Source organism: Dasypus novemcinctus, chromosome 12, assembly GCF_030445035.2.
Source record: "Dasypus novemcinctus isolate mDasNov1 chromosome 12, mDasNov1.1.hap2, whole genome shotgun sequence".
NCBI lineage: Eukaryota > Metazoa > Chordata > Mammalia > Cingulata > Dasypodidae > Dasypus > Dasypus novemcinctus.
This window is the reverse complement of record NC_080684.1, coordinates 99397632-99404656: the sequence shown is the minus strand read 5'-3', so window position 1 is coordinate 99404656 and position 7025 is coordinate 99397632. Positions and strand designations below refer to the sequence as shown.

At 51.9% G+C, this 7025-nt stretch overlaps 1 long non-coding RNA gene across 2 annotated transcripts; it reads left to right on the top strand.

Moving 5' to 3' along the window:
• The first annotated feature begins 1674 nt into the window (after positions 1-1674).
• On the top strand, positions 1675-6719 carry LOC131280657 (uncharacterized). Of its 2 annotated transcripts, XR_009188368.2 has the most exons (3): positions 1675-2068; positions 3828-4023; positions 5810-6719. It is a non-coding gene; the product is annotated as an uncharacterized lncRNA (long non-coding RNA). The 2 variants fall into 2 exon arrangements; XR_009188367.2 differs by lacking the exon at positions 5810-6719 and having other exon boundaries at positions 3828-4063.
• Positions 6720-7025: the final 306 nt, after the last annotated feature.

Here is a 7025-nt window from a genome sequence, read left to right as displayed (position 1 = left end):
CCAGCTTGGCCACTCCAGGACAGCTTCCATCGCCAGTGTCCTAAGCTCCAGCAGCCTCAGGGCCATTGTGAGGGTTGAGTGATATCTGGGGAGAGGGGTGTGTCTCTCACCATTCCTTCATTCCACACATCCTCGCTGAGGTCTCCCACCATAAAGAAAAATGCCTGATGGGGGCGTGGTGTGGGGAGGGAGAAGGAAGCCCCTTTGATGAGCCGGCTTTGAGCAGAGGCCTGTGGGAAGAGCCTTCCAGGCCAGGAGCCTCAGGTGGGCCATTAAGCTTGGTGCAGCGGGAGCAGAGTGAGAGGTAGCTGGGAGGACGCAGAAGGCAAGTCAGAGAATTCTCCCGGCAGCAAGCCTGGGACTGGAACCCCCAGAGGGCTTGTTGCCCAAGAGCCTTGGGTCTGCCTCAACAGGCTCAGTCTAGCTTGAGAGGAACTGACGTGGGCCGAGACTGAAGCAAGGGGACCCGGCAGGAGGCTGTTGCAGAAATCCAAGGGCGAGAAAAGAGCTCAGACCAGGGAGGCGGCAGGGGAGTGGGGACAAAGTGATCAGATCTTGGATATATTTTAGGGTAGAGCCGGCAGGATTTGCTGGTATGGGGTCACAGAGCGAAGGGTCAACCTTGGCTTTCGGTCTCTGCCTGAGCCTTTGCCTAGCCACTCCCCACCCCAGCCCGTTTAGCAGTGTGTTCCAGGTTTTTCAAACTGCTAAAAGAAGGCTGTTTTCCCCTCTGAGGAGGTGGGGAGGAGTTTTCGCTGTGACTTGGGGAAATCCAACATTATTGGGGAGACCATGGAGCCTTGGGGCTTCTATGAAAGGGGCCTGAGGCCTCGAGGGAGCTTGAGACTTAAGAGCAGAGGAGGGCCTGGAGTCTGGGGGCTGAAGGATCCTTGCCCTAGCCTCCAAGGGCTGGCAGGGCTTGGAGAAACAGGTGAACTTCAGCCACTATTTCCCTCTCACCACTCACACTGGAAGCAGCACCCCGGACCACCTTTATTATGCACCTGCTGTGTGCAGATAGTGAACTGGGTGCTTTATACAGGCTGTATTATGTCTAATTGCAACATCCCTGTTTGGGGAGCATCGTCGGCCCGTTTTAGAGATGAGAAAACCACGATGGAGAGGGTCAGGAACTACCCTAAGACACCGAGCTGGGCAGCAGGGAAGCTTGCGCAGGAACCCAGGTCTGTCTGACTCCAAAGTGTGTGTCCTCTCCACGCTGCCCTACTTTACGCCGTGAAGAAATAATTCTGTGACCCAAATAAATCCCAGCAGTGACATTTCTAGGTGAAGGACCAGAGCCTCCTAACCTTCTGTTCTCTAGAATATGATTGTAGGGGGGGCGGAGGTCCCTTGGGGTCTGCCCTTCAGCCCAGAACCCCCAGGCTCTTCTTCCCAGAGTTCTCTCTAGTCCGACTCACTAGCTCCTCCCTGCCCCCAGGCGGCCGTGGCGTGGAGGGGCAGTGCAGGCAGGCATCCGGCGAGGGACTCTGACCCAAATATCAAACTCTGCCAGGGTTTATGGGACCAGGTTTGTGCTTTGGCTGGTACCTGGAGGGTGGCCAGGAAAGAGCCAACAGAAAGAAGGTGACAGTGCCAGAGAGAGGGACTCTCAGTGGAGTGATGTCACAGAGGAGAAGCGGGTGAGTGAGAGCGCAGGCCAGGCGCCCCTGCCCCCGCAAGGGGAGCAGCCCTGGGCTCTGCCCCAGAGGACGGAGGCTGAGCACCCTGAGGTCTGGGTCCTGCACAGGCGGCTCCTGGATGATCAGGTGAAAGTTCAGCCCAGCTGGCTTCCGTCCCAGCGGAAGACAGAGCCCAGGTGCAGACAACCTCTTATTACCCAGACTAATGGAGTCTTGGCGAAGCCGGCTGGAACCGGATCAGCGGAGCTCCCAGGACCAGGAGAGCCCGCCCAGGACCAGGAATCACTCTCAACTGAGAGAGCCGCCTCCCTCCTAATGGGGTTTGCTGTCATCAGATGCCATCGATCCTGTATTCACCAGACTGAAACCCGTATCCCTGGATAGGAATGAGATCCTCCTGTGAAGTCCATGCTGTGCAGGGCCAGGTGGTGTTGAAAAGGGCCAAGGGGATGTCAGCTGGTTCACTGAATACCCTCCCTTTGCCAGGCGCGGGGGGGGGGGGGGGGGGGGGCGGCCAGAGGCGTGGGCCCCCAGCCCAAATCCCAGCTCCTTTGTTTCCCACCTTTGAGAACCTGTGAGTTTCAGGATTTCGGAAAAGATTGGGAAGGCTGGGTAACGGTGCCCCGGGCAATTGCTCAGTAAATGCCAGCTGGTTTCCCTTTACGCGCTTTATCCTTTGGCTCCTCTTGCAGTCCTTGGAGGGGTGGGCATCACTGTCCCCATTTTGCGGACAAGGCAGCCACCACCCAGGCTGATTATAGCTTCCACCTCTCCAGGGGCAAACTGGAGACCAAGATGCATTCTGTTTGCTCCACAAACAGTTTTTCAAGATCCAGAAATCTATAAGTGACCGCTATCCAGGTTCATTTAAATAATGAGCCTGGAAGCATGAGGCTCCCCACCCATGCTGAGGAGCAGACACCACCTTTGGGCAGGATGTGAGCTCCCCAACTCACCCCAATCCCCTCCACTCCCTATCGCCTCGTCTATGGGTGCTCACACTCATTTACATTACCCATTGGGCACCCGTACCCTACTTTGTCTGCCAAGGCTGTCTTTAGGTTTCTCCATCCTACACCAGAAGGAAAGGGAATTCATAGAGAAAGCCTGATGCCACATCCTCCCAGTTCTAGTCACAAAGCACTGCTCCTCAGAAGATAGAAAGAGAACATAAAATGGCACAGCGGGGCTCAAACCCAAGGTAAAACTCTCCGTGGCTCAGGAAAGGAGTCAAAACAATAATCCTGAGGTTACTGAGACCTAAAAGGCTTCCAGCCCCACCTGCTAGGAGTTGGAGAGGAAGAGAAGGCAGAGGATGGCAGAATTGCTAGAATTGTCGAGATGAGAACAGAGGATATTCTAGGTATATATTAGTCAGCCAAGGGGTGTTGATGCAAAGTACAAGAACTCTGTTGGTTTTTATAAAGGGGTAGGCTGGTTTTTATTTGGGGTAGAAGCTTACACTCACAAGGCCCTAAAGAGTCTAACTCAAGGTACCATAGGTGGTACTTTCTTATCCAAAGTCATTTAGTATGTTTTGAAGCAAGATAGCGGATGATGTCTGCAAGGGTTCAGCCTCCCTTCTTCCTCTTAAAGCTCTGTGTCCCAGCTTCTTCTGATTTCAGCTGTAGGCTGGCATAAGGCTCGTCTCTCTCCCTAGCGCTCGTTTCTCTCAGGGCTCAGCTGCTCTGGTCTCTTCTCAAGGTCAGCTGTAGGTTATCAGATTCATCTCTCTTCCCGGGGCCTCTGCTGTGTCTAATGAGCTGTCTCTTTTCCTCTGTGTATCCTCTCTCTGTGTCTCAACTTCTGAGTGAGAGTCTGTTTTATCAGCCCTGGGACTCAATGCTGAGTCACACTCTAATGATGTGGCTGAATCAAAGCCCTGATCTTAACATTTAGTCAGTCATCTCAGCTGAACCTAATGCAGTCAAAGGCTTATCACCCCCAGGGGAACAGACCAGTTTACAAACATAATCAATATCTCTTTTTGGAATTCATAAATTATATCAGACTGCCACAATACCTGTGTTTTGGAATTTTATGTACCCGAGAAAGTCAAGTTCTTAAAGCTACCCCATTCCTGTGAGCATAAACTTGTTATAGGTAGGTTTTCATGAGGTTCCTTCAGTTAAGGTGTGGCCCAGAGAAGGCCTTAATTTTCTTACTGGCGTCCTTTATAAACAGGATGAATAAAGAGAGAGAGCCACAGAAGCAAAAAGGTGAAAGCAAGAAAACCCAAAAGAGAAGGGAGAGACCAGCAGATGCTTCAATGTGCCTTGCCATGTGACGGAGAAGCCCAGGAGCGCCAGCAGCCTGTCTTTGGGAAGAAAGCATCTCCTTGATGATGCCTTGATTTGGACATTCTCATGACTTCAAAACTGTAAGCTTGTAAGCTAATAAATTCCCATTGTTAAAGCCAAGTCATTTTATGGTTTTTGTGGTTGCAGCCTAGCCCACTAAAACAATACCCAAGAGACATGAAGACATTTGTTTTAGTTTCCTGGCTGCTAAATCAAATACCATGGAAAGGATAGCTTAAACAATGGGAATTTTTTTTTACCTTTTTTTCTTTTAAGATTTATTATTCATTTATTTCTCTCCCCTTCTCCCACCCCCAGTTGTCTGCTCTCTGTGTCCATTCACTGTGCATTCTTCTGTGTCCGCTTGTGTTCTCGTCAGCAGCACCAGGAATCTGTGTCTTTTTGTTGCATCATCTTGCTGTATCAACTCTCTGTGTATGCGGCACCACTCCTGGGTGGGCTGCGCTTTTTTCATGCTGGGCGGCTCTCCTTACAGGATGCACTCCTTGGGAAGCAGCCGTGGCTCAATCAGTTGGGCTCCCGTCTACCATATGGGAGGCCCTGGGTTCGTGTCCCGGGGCCTCCTTGTGAAGATAAGCAGGCCTGCGCACCGCGGAGAGAATGCACTCCTTGCACATGGGGCTCCCCTACACAGGGGACACCCCTGAGTGGCACGGCACTCCTTGCGCGCATCAGCACTGCGCGTGGGCCAGCTCCACACGGGTCAGGAGGCCCTGGGTTTGAACCCTGGACCTCCCGTGTGGTAGGCGGACGCTCTATCAGTTGAGCCAAAACCACTTCCTAAAACAGTGGGGATTTAATGGCTCCCGGTTTTGGGGCTAGGCAAAGTCCAAAATCAAGGCAATTTCTCCCAAAAGGCTGTGGGGTTCTGGGGCTGGCTGCCAGCCATCCTTGGTCCTCGGCTTTCTGTCACACGGCGATGCACATGGAGGCCACGCCTGGCTTCTCCGGGTTCCGTCGACTTTCCGTTTCTGGCTGCTCCCTGCGGCTCTCTCTCTGTCGTCTTCCCTGTAAGGGAGGGGTTCTTAACCAGGGGCCCCAAGGGGTCTGTGGAAAGATTCCAGGGGGTCCGTGAGCTTGAATTGAAAAAAATCACCTTACTATCTTTATTTTCTCTGACCTTCCACTGAAATCTAGCATCTCCTTCACTCATGAATGTATGCAATTAATTACAATAGTATTCATCTCATTTCACATTATAGTTGTTACGTATCTTGAAAAATAGCTTACACTTATCCATACTTTGAAGTTATGGTAGTTGTTAGACCTGATGCTAGTTGAGTGTCATAAAACTGCTACATTCTGAGAAGGGGTCCGTGGTTTTCGCCTGACTGCAAAGGGGTCTGTGGAACAAAACAGGTTAAGAACCCCTGCCGCCAGGCGTTCAGTAACAGGAGTAAGACCCATCCTGATTCAGTTGGGCCACACCTTAACCGAAGTAACCTCATTAAAAGGTCCTGTTTAGGGAAGCAGTTGTGGCTGAAGTGATTGAGCTCCCACCTACCACATGGGAGGTCCTGGGTTGTGTTCCCAGTGTCCCCTAGAGAAGACAAGCAAGACAGCAAGCTGATGTGGTGGGCTGGCACAGTGAGCTGACACCAGATGATGCAACAAGAGACATGAGGAGGGGAAACATAATGAGAGACACAACAAAGCAGGGAGAGGAGGTGGCTCAAGCAATTAGGCTCCTCCCTCCCACATGGGAGGCCTCAGGTTCAGTTCCCGGTGCCTCCTGAAAGGAAGCTGAATAGATAGCGAGCGCAAACAACAAGGGGATAGGGAGAAATAAACAAAATACAACTTTTTAGAAAAATGTTTCTGTTTACAATGGGTTCACACCCACAGGAATGGATCAAGATTAAGAACACATGCTCCCTGGAGATGGTGCCAGCCTTTGCAGGACTTCCAGGGCCAGCACCCACCGCGTCAGAGCCGCTGTTGTCACCTGGGATGGCCACGCCCACATGGTGCAGAGGCGAATCTGTGTTACACACAGCAACGGCCGGCAGGTGAACTTAAGATGCCTGTGTGAGAGGCTGGTGTTCTGCTCTGGCATCAGTCGCCTCCAGCAGACACAGCTCCTGGCAGGCTCCCTGGATCTGGTCAGGGAAGGTTCCGGGAGTGAAGAGCCCGGCAATAGGAGTAGCTCCGGGGGCAGCAGGAAACATCAGCACAGCCCACTGGCCGGTGTTCCTGGCGGGTGTGACAGTGACGTCAGCCGGGTTTTCAGTGACAACCGTGGCATGAGCCACCAGCGGAAGCTTCTCCCAGGTCCTCTTCCAGTGTATGATGTAGATGCACTGTTCAAGGTGGAGGTCCAGGTTGGTGCCACCTAAGCTGGTTCCTGTGGCAAGGAATTTGAGGACCTCCTCCCCTTCATCAGCAGGACCTCAAGGGCTCCAGATGTCGCGAGCGTTTCCCTTTATGTTGCAACGGGAACTGAGGACATAGCCAGATGGAAAGGTCACAGCAGTTCCAATAGGCAAAAAGTGGACACAACCCAGGCATCCACCAAGAGGCGAGTGGATAAGCGCAATATGGCCTATCCATACACTGGAATGTTCTTTGGCCATAGAAAGGCATGCAGTAGGGATACATGCTACATCGTGGATGAAACTTAAAGACACTATACTAAGTGAAAGAAGCCAGACACCAAGGCCACGTGTTTTATCACTGCACTGATGTGAAATTGCCAGGAAATGGGGGGATGGGGAGAGGTGGGGAATGACTGCTCTGGGTTTGGGGTGATGAAATTTTTCCAAAATTGATGGTGGTGATGGCTGCATGACTCTGAATACACTTAAAAATCACAGGTTGACTTGTATATTCTAAATGTGTGCAGTGTATGGTATGTTAAACTAAAGCTGTTACAAATAAGATGAACTGAATCATCAGAGAACTACACATATAACTACAGAAAGGATCAGGTCATAGGGAGACTGTGTAGCCCCAGGCCTCCCACCTGGCCCCAAGAAAGGAGGGTACCCGCAGTGAGGGGTGCATGGTGAGAGCATGAAGCTGAAGGAGGAGGTGGGGGCATGGAAGCCAGGACACAGGGACA